General features: G+C 44.8%; 1 pseudogene; it reads right to left on the reverse strand.

Annotated features, from left to right (window-relative positions):
• Nucleotides 1–1,593: 1,593 nt before the first annotated feature.
• On the reverse strand, nucleotides 1,594–4,444 carry LOC134440671 (uncharacterized protein K02A2.6-like; annotated as a pseudogene).
• Nucleotides 4,445–12,928: the final 8,484 nt, after the last annotated feature.

Below are 12,928 nucleotides of genomic sequence, written 5' to 3' on the forward strand. Positions count from 1 at the left end.
AGTTTAATGTTATGCAAATGAGGAGCGAATTCGCCTGCCGCGGCCCAATCAAATCAACAACATAACTGTTCCATTCCATTTGATTCGCTGCGACGACCTGATGACGCTTGGATTTCGCCTCTCTTTGCCTCGCTCGCTTCGCCTCGCTCGCTTCGCCTCCTATGTGTCCCTACTGTTAGTTACTCTGAACTGGGGAAAGTGCAGTACAGGGAGAAGGGCCACTGCTACGGTTTTGGAGTCCCTAAGCATAACTGGTCAGGAGACCCTCTCATTATTAAATAATAACAATACGAATTATCTGCTAACTAATAAATATATGATTTGTAATCTAATTCAATAATTTTTTCATGATATTTTTTTTAGTCAATCTCGATTTAGGAGGCCCCAATTTTGGGGGCAAAGTGGTTGGTGCCCCAAACACTGGCTGGTGCCCTATACTAAGCACTCTGCGTAATCTGCTTACGTCTAGCGGTGGCGCTAACAGGGTTTGAATAGGTTTGAGTGTAAATGTAGAGAACAGATCTAAATTCTTAGGATTTTTTTTATCTTTTACCTGATATGTTTCGACGGTGTTACTTCCATCTTCATCAGAGGGTCACTGTGATGTTGATGAGTGATGTGCTTTAAAAACAGCTGATGTTGTTGTGGAGGTGTGACCTCCCTGCCAATAATTACAGGTTGGTCACACCTCCTGCTGTTGGAGTTGTCCTCTTAGGATGGTGGACCAGGTCAGGTGTGTGAGAGTATGTATGCCCCTTCATCCCTGTTCATGGTACATGGACTACGCTTTCTGATCTCCATAGACTCCTTAATCCAGTGGTGGTATCTGTTGTTCTGTTGTTGTATGACTTTTGCTTTGTCCCAGTCCATGATGTGATTTTCCCTCCTACAGTGGTCAGTTATTGCTGATTTGAGGTTCTCCTGTGTGGCTCTCTCCTTTATTGCTCTTGTCTTTGTTCTTATGTCCATGAACAGGGATGAGGGGGCATACATGTTCTCATACATGCTGGACCTGATCCAGTCTAGTTCCACCCTGGCCAGACATGGGGAACATTGGACAGTATCCTAGCCCTAACAAAGTCATGACTACTTTACTTGTCGAGACAATCAGCTGGCTATTTGTCCTCTCAGTGCGGTCAGCACAATTATTTTTAAACCAGAATCACTGTAAAAAAAAAAAAAATACTGTATGTTGTATCTCCAGAAGAAAGAATCGAATGTCCACACAAGCATTTCCCGTTTAGTTGTCTTTTATATTTCGTTCAAGCACCAGGAGCATACATTACAGACACGGCAGGTCAAGCACGCGACCCGTGCAGGAGTGAAGCAAGTGAAACTAGTTGGCGTCTACCTTATATGGTAAATGCAGGTGTTGACTAATCAGAGGCAGGATTACACATGGTCATAGTAGAATGCCACCTAGTGGGCAATAATAGGAACCCCGCATTCTAAGATATCACATCTCCCCCACCTTTAAGCAGATAGTATATCATTTCACTTAACTGAAAGTTAACTATTGTCATAGACAACATACATTACTGCAGCAAGAAGATATTCTCATTACGATACAATTAAATACAAAAAACGGGAACATTTTCTTTTTGTCAGTTTTCTTTTTTCAATGTCTGTGTGTGCATCTTCTTGAAACTAAAGCTTAGAGGGTACGTCCCTCTGGTGAGCCCAGAGCGTATTGTTGCTCTCTGAATGGGAAAAGGATCTCACCTCTAACTAATAACGCAGATAGTCCGGGGGGCGTCTTTCACGCCCAGAGCGCCGCAACTCCACTGGAGCAGCGGACACAGCAGGTGAAGCTCTTTGCTGCGCGGAGCGTGGCACCTCTGCTGGCACCGGAAGGTCAGGTGGTACCTGCACAGCTGGCACAGGAACATCTGGAGACGATGGACGCTCCAGCTCTGGTGAAGGAAGTTCCTCCACTGTAGCCATGCCAGTTTCCACCGGCACAGAGTCGGTAGCACCATCAGGGATGTCCACTGACAGTTCCAACTCGCTCTTGAGATCCTGACTGGGAACAGTGTCAAACAGTCTTGCTCTCACTTGATCCACATGTCTCTTTATGATCTGTCCACCTCCGACGACTACGGTATAGGACAGAGGACCAGTGCTATCCTGGATGACTGCTGGGATCCATTTAGGACCGTAGGAGTAGTTTCTGATGTAAACTTTGTCTCCGGGTATGAAATGTCTCAATCGTGTGTTTGTGTCGTGAGCTAGTTTCTGTTTCAGTTGTTTGTTCTGCACTTTTGTTTTCACATTTGGCAACATCACATCGAATACAGATCTGAGTCTCCTTGACATCATCAACTCTGCAGGGGACAGGCCTGTGGTTGCATGAGGAGTGATGCGATAACTGAATAGAAATCTTGACAGTCTTGTTTGTGTAGTCTCACCTTTGATCTTCTTCATCCCCTCCTTGAAGGTCTGGACCGCCCTCTCTGCTAGCCCGTTGGATGAAGGATGGAAGGGTGCGGACCTCACATGTTGAATGCCATTCTGTCGCATAAAAGACTCAAATTCCGCACTTGTGAAACATGTAGCATTATCAGATACTAGCATTTTGGGAAGTCCAAAAACACTGAAACTTTGTCTCAGTCTCTCAATGGTAACTTGGGACGTGGCTGTTTTCACTGGATAGATGTCTAGCCATTTACTGTGAGCATCAACAATCAACAAGAACATCTCACCTTGGAATGGTCCAGCGAAATCCACGTGAAGTCTCGACCATGGTGACTCAGGCCATTCCCAGGGGTGTAATGGCGCAGTGGGTGGTGCCTTTTGTTTTTCCAGACATTCTTCACACGACTGTGCTTCCCTCTCCACCTCTTGGTCCATGCCCGGCCACCATACGTAGGACCTTGCCAAGCCCTTCATCCGAGTCATGCCAGAGTGCGTTTGATGAAGCAACTTCAGCACTTGCTTTTGGCCTTTTGAGGGTATAATCAGTCGTGCCCCCCACATTACACAACCGTCTCTCACACTTAGCTCAGTGCGTCTCTTGTGGTATGGTTTTAGATCACAGTCCACTTTGCCAGGCCAACCCCTCAGGACATGCTCATGAACTTGAGACAGCACTACATCTCTCGCTGTCCAGCGCTTTATCTGTCCGGGGTCTAGCAGTGAGTCATCCAACAGATCCATCATCAACACATGTTCATTTTCCTCTTCTCTCACCTTTCCAGCTACTGGTAGCCTGCTAAGTGCATCGGCATTGGCATGATGTTTGCCTGGTTTGTAAACAAGGGTGTACTCGTATGCACTCAGGTGTACTGCCCAGCGCTGAACTCGTGGAGACCCCATCTGTGGTATGGGTTTTTTCTCATTGAACAGGGAAATCAATGGTTTGTGATCTGTGTAGATGGTGAATTTACGACCATACAGGTATTTATGAAATTTCTTAATGCCGAAGATGATGGCTAACCCTTCCTTATCTAACTGTGAGTATCTTTTCTCAGCAGGAGACAGTGTTCGGGACATGAACCCCAATGGACGTTCACTGCCATCTTGCATTCGGTGTGACAAAACTGCGCCCACGCCGTATGGCGAAGCGTCACACGAGAGCATTAAGTCTAAATCAGCTGAGTAGTGCACTAGCACTTGTGCTGAGCTTAAGAGATCTTTTGACTTTTGAAAAGCCTCAGCTTGGCTTTGCTGCCATCTCCAGGGTACATCTTGCCTTAACAGTTCATGCAGTGGCGCTAGCAGTGTTGCTAAATTTGGCAGGAATTTGTTGTAATAATTCAATAATCCTAAATAGGACTTTAGCTCTGTGACATTGGTAGGAGTGGGTGCATCCATGATTGCTTTTACCTTTTTCTTGACAGGATGAAGTCCCTGGGCGTCCACCCTGTGTCCTAGGTACTCCACTTCCTCTTGTAAGAACGTGCACTTGCTGCGCTTCAGCCGTAGGCCAGCTTCCTCCAGCCTCGAGAGCACAGTGTGAAGATTTTTCAAGTGGTCAGTCTCGTCCATCCCGCTGACCAAAATATCATCTAAGTAGCATGCTACATGAGGTATTCCTCTCAGCAGACCTTCAATTGTTCTCTGGAACAAAGCTGGGGCTGACGCCACCCCAAAAGGAAGTCTGTTATAGGTGAACAGCCCCCTATGGGTATTGACAGTCAGATACTTCTTGGATGCATCGTCCATGAGAATTTGTAAGTATGCGTGGCTCATGTCTAGCTTAGAGAATTGCTTTCCTCCTGTCAGTGCTGTGAAGAGATCCTCTACTCGAGGGATTGGATACTGTTCCAGGGAAGAGGCAGTGTTTACTGTTAATTTGTAGTCACCACATAATCTGATGTGACCATCCGGTTTCTGGGACAACTGGAGCAGCCCATTCGGACCACTTCACTGGCTCCATGATTCCTTCCTTTAACAGCCTGTCTATCTCTTCGTCAACTTTGGCACGCATGGCGTATGGCACTTATCTGGGACGGAAGAAGCGAGGTACTGCATTTTCCTTCACATGGAGAGTGGCTTGGGTGCCTTTAAGCGTGCCCAGTTCATCTTTAAAGACATTTTCATGTTTGTCTAACACTTTCTCCAGTGTCATTTTTTCGGTCTTGACATTTAGCACATTGCATGATTTGGGATGTGCTTTAATTTCTCTCCAGTCAAGCTGAATTTTCTCCATCCAGCCTCGGCCTAGGAGACTGGGGCCATTTCCTCCGACCACCGCTAGAGGCAATTTGCAACTTTGCTGCTTGTATTTAACTTTTACTGACGCGATACCCAAGACTTTAACTGGGTCGCCTGTGTATGTCTCCAAGCGCATTTTGGCTGGCTTTAAGTCTGGCATCTTAGTGTCTTTCCATGTCTTTTTGAACATTTTCTCATTCATGACTGTGAGACTGCAGCCAGTGTCAATTTCAAATTGGATATCTTTTTTGTTCACAGTTAACTGCACTACATAGGGGTCAACTTTTCTCACATGCACATCATTCATTTGCCCCAATTTGTATTTCATGAAATGGAAAGGTAATGCATCATCAGATGAGCTCTCACTTTCATCTTGTCTTACCTCCACTTGGTGGGAGCGGTGGTAGGCAGATGGTTTCTTTTCTTTCTTTCCATCTCTGTATCCTCTGCTGCCGGACTCCTGTGCGTCCTTGTTGCGGCAGGCTTTTGCGATATGTCCAATTTTGCCACACACATGACACTTGACTAGTTTGAATTTGCACTCCGCGGCCGTATGCTTGGTTCCCTTGCACCGATAACACTCTGTTGTCGCTCCTCGAAATCCATTAGCCCCCTGCGAGCCCTTCTTCTTCATGAAGTTCACAGAGGCGCTTGGAAGTTTCAAATCTTGCGCATTTTTGTTTGCAGTCTCTACGGCTAAAGCGATGGACAGTGCTTTGTCGAAGGTTAATTCTGTCTCGGACAGAAGGCGTCTCTGAATACGCTCATCATTAATCCCGCATACAAGCCTATCTCTCAACATTTGCTTTAGTTTATCTCCGTAGTTGCAATCTTGCGCCAAGCGGCGTAGCTCTGCTACGTAGTCAGATACAGACTCGCCATGTTTTCTGGTGCGTGAATCAAATTTGTACCGCTGCACTATTTCACTGGGCTTCGGATGGAAGTGGTCTTTTAACAGTTTGACTAGGTCTCTGTAACTTTTGTCTTTCGGTTTCATGGGGCTAAGAAGGCTTCTCATCAAACTGTATGTAGTTGGCCCGACTACACTAATGAGCACAGCGCGTTGCCTCGCTGCATCAGTTATCTCATTGGCCGCAAAAAACTGTTCCAGTATTTCACAGTATTCCTCCCATGTTTGGGCTTTAGCATCAAATGCCACTAGCGTGCCAATTGTAGTCATTTTCAACTTACTTCAGTTCGTATTATTTCCTTCTTTTTCTTTTCTCCCCTCACCGAAAAGTCCAGCGTCCAAACTTCACAAAGAGTTCCCACTTCGAGCATCCACTTTAGCTCCAATCCGAAAGTCCATTAGTTGCGTTCATCCTCGTCGCCAGAAAGATGTTGTATCTCCAGAAGAAAGAATCGAATGTCCACACAAGCATTTCCCGTTTAGTTGTCTTTTATATTTCGTTCAAGCACCAGGAGCATACATTACAGACACGGCAGGTCAAGCACGCGACCCGTGCAGGAGTGAAGCAAGTGAAACTAGTTGGCGTCTACCTTATATGGTAAATGCAGGTGTTGACTAATCAGAGGCAGGATTACACATGGTCATAGTAGAATGCCACCTAGTGGGCAATAATAGGAACCCCGCATTCTAAGATATCACATTGTAGAACTTGGGTTTTGTACAAACCTCAGCAGAATAGACCACCTAGTAGAACTGTTTGAGTCCTTGTCCTTGACATGGTACCTCACAGCCTCATTTAAAATCTCTATCAGTAGTGTCGTCGCCACTTAGGACAAATTCAGCTGCACCCTCCCCTTCATGCTCCTTGATGCATGCGACTGTACGATCTGGAACAACGCCGCCTTGAATCCGTTCCAACACCTTTCATGTTGCACAAGGTGTTAAAGTCATTCAGACAACCCCCCGCAAGCATCATCAGTCCGCACTGGGGGAGAGAGAGAGAGAGAGAGAGAGAGAGAGAGAGAGAGAGAGAGAGAGAGAGAGAGAGAGAGAGAGCCATGGCTGCTTCACCTTCCTTCTTGACAGGAGTTTGCTGAGTCATGATGACATCCTAAGTTGCAGATAGCGAAGATTCTCATGTCACTATGCATACACTGCTTTAAATAATAATAATAATAATAATAATAATAATAATAATAATAATAATAATAATAATGCATTCAATCAATAAAGCTTCTTTCTGAATGTCTTATGTTATCAGTGGTAATACTTTAGAATTGGGTTCATGAGACTTCATAAGACATGGGTTAAGCAAAGCCACAGGCCCCATAGGTCTTTAACATGAGTATTTCAATAATAAATGCCTTACTGGCAATGACAAATGCTATCTTCTTCACACCGATGAGTGATCCGTTGACCTTTACTTAACAGTCTGTGCACTGGGTTATTATGGTGCGATCTAAATTGTGAGAATGTCCATCGGCAGAAGAGACACACATTTCCAAGCAACTTCTAACCAGCTGAGGCCTAGCCATGACATAACAACCTTGGGTTACACACATCTGGTGCAGCAGTTTAAATTTTACATACAGCAACTTATGCAGGCTACCTGACTGGTACTAAAGTAGATAAGTCTAACACACTCAAAAGTTCAGAATCACAGTCTAACAACTAAATTATATGGTTAATCTTAAGAGTGTACCGTCACACTGGTGTGACGGGAATGTTCGGGCAGTGAAAGTTCTATAGAATTCTGGGCGTCATTCAATACAATATGGAATTGTAGAATCTTGCATTGTTATAGAATGCATTCTTTTTATAGAATGCTCAAAAACCCACACTCTTAAAGGTTAATCTTTAACCCCTTAAGACACTGCATTATAAATGAGCTGTTACCAGAATGGCAATGACCGAGTCGTAATGTATTACTAAAGGCCCTGTGCACTGTCATAGAAGTGTAGTACTATAGTAGTTAACTTTCAATGTCTATTACAGCGTGCCACAGGAAGTATGGCGCGCATTAAGGGCCTATGTTGTGTTTAAATTGTGTATTACTGAAGGAGCAGGCTGAGTTTGGTATTGTGTGCTGATGTTGTGTGCTGGTCTGCTGCCAGCATCAGCTTGACAGGCAAAAGAAACTACTTGGCAAAAAAAGCCCATCGCTCTTGTGTTTATTCAGATATAGTAGATAGCTGACAGGGAGCTCCTAATGTGTGAATAAAAGTTATTTCTTTTTTGTAGAAAAGCCACACTCTAGAGTGTGATTCTTGTATTTTATTTGACTGGGTAAGCATGACAGACAGATAGTTTTGGCCTAAGCCTTCGTCAGCGTCTAGACTAGAATACAAGAATCACATTCGAGAGTGCTGCTTTTCTGCAAAATAATTCTGTTCGTTCGCACCCGAAGACCTTGTAGAGACAGTTTGGGGTTGAGCGCACTTTCTGGAAAAAAAAGACAATACAAATGATTTCTCCCTCTGTGAATTCATGCATTTATCCAGTCCGGGAGTAACTCAGAACTATTTCCATGATGGATTCCCTGCACACAGCTTGGGTCATTTTATTAGAATGTGTCAGCAGGATCTTTCTGGCTTCTGTTTTCATTTTTCATTTTTCAGCCCAAGAGGGTACTCTGCAACAAAAACAACCAACTTCTGTTTTTGTGCGAGTGCAAAACACATATGTGAGAACATCCATTGTAACTCCCATGGTAGTACACCAGGGCTTATCAAATAGCCGTATGTAAAAAAAAAACACATTTAGACTTTAGACAGATAATATTCTGTTTACAGTAGGGCAAGTTTCAAATAATCATTAGCCATATTTAGGGCTGGGTGGGGGAGAAATAGGGTCTGGGTACTTTTGGTTTAAAAGGCCCCCTCATAATTAGCGACGCAGAACTGACTCACCGGTGGGTCCCGCACCCTCGTGGGTCCATATTTTCAGAAATGTTTAAAAATATATATATTTTTGCATTTCTAAAATAGGGGCCCACAAGGGTGCAGGGCTCACCGGGAAACGCCCGCTATGCCAGATGGCCAGTCCAGCCCTGGCCATATTGTCATGTATTATATTGATGCAAAACAGTATGTTTGCAGTGTATAAAGGAGTTGTGTGCCTTCAGCTTCATATTGTCACAACGTAGTAGAGTGTGCAGTAGTAAACACGCACAAGCACACACACAAGCACACACACAAGAAGGCACGCACACACACACTCATTTGGGCTAATGAATGTGGGGATGTTGTTAAATAGGCCTATCAGTTAGATTGTTATATTACAAAACATACATTTTAAAGAGGTGGCAATTTTCACATGCATGCACGCACGCACGCATGCATGCACGCACGCAAGCACGCGCGCGCACACACACACACACACACACACACACACACACACACACACACACACACACACACACACACACACACACACACACACACACACACACAGACACACACACACACACACACACACACACACTCTGACTCAGAGAGGCTTTGATACCAGATTGGAAATCCAGGGATGTCATAAGACTTAGCTTGATTATCATCAACATTCAAATCTCTTCGAGAGTTGGTCTGACCAAGAGCATAACAATTAACGCTTCCCAAATGGCATGGTTGACCCGCCTCCATTGGTTTGCTTACGGTTGTTAGCTTACCGACAAAGTGGGAGGAGTTCCATATTTTTGGGAACTCAGAAAGTACTTGCATTGCTCTTGACCTGACTAGCTGCAACACTGAAAGTGTTGCGTCACTAGGAGGGCACAGCCTGGCTAGATAAGAGTAACTACAGAGATTCTTTAAGTATATAGAGATATGCCAATGTAATAGGTTGCTATGGGCACCTAACATGACCAGGTTCCGGCCTGCCTAAAGGGGCATGTCATAATACTCCTAGCAATGAATAGAACAGTCCTTAGGTCTGCCTAGGTCTGCCTAAAGGGGGATTCCCCTCCCTCCCCTTTGCAATAATAGAACATGGAAACTATGGACCAATGGAAACTCTCTCTCTCTACTCTCTCTGGTAACTACTAGTGTTGCCACCTGTCAGGCCTTTAACTGATTGTCCCAGATTGTAATGGCCTGTCCCGGAATACAACGATATACTTTCCTGGACATTGAATGAAGGAAGCGATTGAGTACAAGTTGATTGAGTTTGAAATTTCTAGGTTTTTTGTCATCAAGTTTAGGCAAAGGACGCGCTCAACTTCTTGGAAAAACGAAAGTCTTTGGGTGCGCGATAAAATGGATCAACTTATGGAAGAAAAATCCGCACTCACAAACTGTGTCTCATATATTTATATTACCACCATGTCCAAAAAGCAAACGCGTTTCGGCTATCAAGCCTTTGGACATGGTGGTAATATAAATAAATAATGAGTTGCAGTTTGTGAGTGTGGATTTTTCTTCCTTAACTACTAGTGTTGCCACCTGTCAGGCCTTTAACTGATTGTCCCAGATTGTAATGGCCTGTCCCGGAAAACAACGATATACTTTCCTGGACACTGAATGAAGGAAGCAATTGAGTACAAGTTGATTGAGTTTGAAATGTCGAGGGGTTTTTTGTCAGACAGAGGTGGCAATCCTAAGAGTGACACCGTGCCACCCCTACCCTCAGGACCAAGCAGGATCCTGAGAAATGACCACAGGTCAGTAATTACCTGACAGCCAGTGATCCGGGGGGATCGAGTTACAAGTCTCTCCTCTCCTTAGTAGCACAGGCAGACTAGCATGGAACAGAGTAGTGTAGAGGAAGAGGAAGAGGAGGGGAAGAGAAGAGGGGGAGGAGGTGATGGAGGAAAGGAAGAGGAGGAAGAGTAAAGGGGGAGGAAGAGAGAGAGGAAGTGAAGAGGGGGAGGAAGGGATGGAGGAGGGGAGGTGGAGGAGGAGGTAGCCATTCCTCTCCATTACTGAAGTCTTGGCCGGCAGTGGCTGCAGGCTAGCAAGTCCCCTGTGCAACACGGCAGGCATCCGATGTATTATTTACTGTTCACCACGGGCCCCGATATCAAATATCCTTCCCATCGTTTGGCTTTGGCTTTGCTCTCTTGCATGAACAGTTTTTAACTGCCGCCAATGACACGCTCGCATCTCCATCATGCACTAATAGGTGCAGGTTTTACATTTGACTTCACTACCTCCACCCCACCTTGCCCCCTTTCCACCACACACACACACGCACCACACACACACACACCACACACACACACACACACACACACACACACACACACACACACACACACACACACACACACACACACACACACACACACGCACAGAGAGAGAGAGAGAGAGAGAGAGAGAGAGAGAGAGAGAGAGAGAGAGAGAGAGAGAGAGAGAGAGAGAGAGAGAGAGAGAGAGAGAGAGAATAGGGAACAACAACTACTCAGTTTTTTTTGTTGTGTAAATAGCCAGGGGAGCTCTGCAGGGAATTGTTTCTCTGTACGATACGTGTGTCGCCCCTGGCAGAGTTGGATCCAACAGGGCAATCTGCTCTAATCTGAACAGCAGTTGGGGAGCGAAACAGCAGAGAGAGAGAGAGAGAGAGAGAGAGAGAGAGAGAGAGAGAGAGAGAGAGAGAGAGAGAGAGAGAGAGAGAGAGAGAGAGAGAGAGAGAGAGAGAGAGAGACAGAGAGACACACAGAGACAGAGAGAGAGAGAGAGAGAGAGAGAGAGAGAGAGAGAGAGAGAGAGAGAGATGACCTATCTGCCTGCCTGTCTGAGTGCATGTGTGCAAGCCTGTGTAAATGTGGGCATAGGGTCAGCCTCCAGCTCAGCCAGTCTGTCTGGCTAGTGAAACGAGAGGAATACGCGCTCTATAGTGGGAGGTGGGGGGATTTGCGATGACTTGTATTTAAAGGTTGCAGGCTGCAGGGATGTAGGTCACATGTGAACAGCCTCTTCCTGTCCTCCGCCCGCCTCTCTATGACTCAAACATCAGACACCAGTCTCCTGTTTCAAGCTGGACCGTGTGTCAGCTGCATGGAAAAAGGACACACTAGCTGCGTGTGCGTGTGTATGTGTGTGTGTGTGTGTGTGTGTGTGTGTGTGTGTGTGTGTGTGTGTGTGTGTGTGTGTGTGTGTGTGTGTGTGTGTGTGTGTGTGCGTGTGTATGTGTGTGTGTGCGTGCTCGCGTGTGCGTGCGTGCGTGCCTGTGTGTGTGTGTAAGTATGTGTGTACATCAAACCCCTAGACAAAGAAACAGAAATAGACAGATATATGTAGTACAGTAACATAGACTTCACTGTTTTGTTGTTTCATATTTACATGGCATGCTTTTGGCCATTATCATTCTGTCGCTATGGAAAAGTTCAATTAGTCAATGGATCCAAATGTCCCTATTTCCATTTATTGTCTTGTATTCACATCTATTCACATTTATTTGTTCTTGTCTCCTTACACACATTTTCAGTCAACTCACATTAACGGTGACTGCCCTAACTCATCCAAGAGATCACAGAACAGAGTCTGCACAACGCAAATAAAAACAAAGAAACTGTCTCATGATATGTCCATCTTTCGATCACTTGTTCATCTAATGGGCAGGAAAAGAGCTTATTCAATGAGGAAAATGATATTTGTGAACTACTGGGACACAGCTCTGAAGTATTTGGACAAAGAACGCTGTCGGGGGGATTGACAAAAGTGTCAGTTATCCCGGGACAAGGGAGAGAGGTATAGCCCAGAATTTGGTCCTCATTATATTTTATTTATTGAACGTGGAGTCATTTGGATGACTTTGCCTTAGGCGAATCCAAATTTGCAGAAGCTTAAAGGTACACTGTGCAGGAAATGGTCAAAAAAGGTACTGCAACTATGCTGGTCATTGAACCTGTGTTGCCTATTGCCAAATACAATCTGTTCAAGAAAGCTTACTAAATAATAAACTAATATTTATTAGTATGACCAAAGTACAGTACGTTTTGCTGCTAAAAATGCCTATTTCTAGAAATCAAACATGGCTGACATGGAGAAGATCCACCTTTCAGTTTATGAAAAGTGCATTTTTCCCAGTCATATTGAATACTTAAAATCTCATGGTGGTGGTAAGTATTCATGAAAAAGGTAACATTTGTGAATGGGCAGCATGAATTCTGAAAAAAAAAAAAAAGCAAAATGCACAGTGTACTTTAAGCTGTCAGCGGCCCTGATTTGGACATAAAGTCCACTTTTCTAATATCCATCTTCAAGGTTATAATGACTCTCTCCTGAGTATGCACGGCCAGCTGTCTGGCTAAAACACCCTGTATTTGCATAACTTTGTGCTTTGCATTTTAAGATAACATTGCTACCAGGACTGGACAGAGACCGAAAAGTGGCCCGGGCATTCTTGGCAGAGATCAGCCCAAACATG

Source organism: Engraulis encrasicolus, chromosome 23 (genome assembly GCF_034702125.1).
Source record: "Engraulis encrasicolus isolate BLACKSEA-1 chromosome 23, IST_EnEncr_1.0, whole genome shotgun sequence".
NCBI classification, from domain to species: Eukaryota; Metazoa; Chordata; class Actinopteri; order Clupeiformes; family Engraulidae; genus Engraulis; species Engraulis encrasicolus.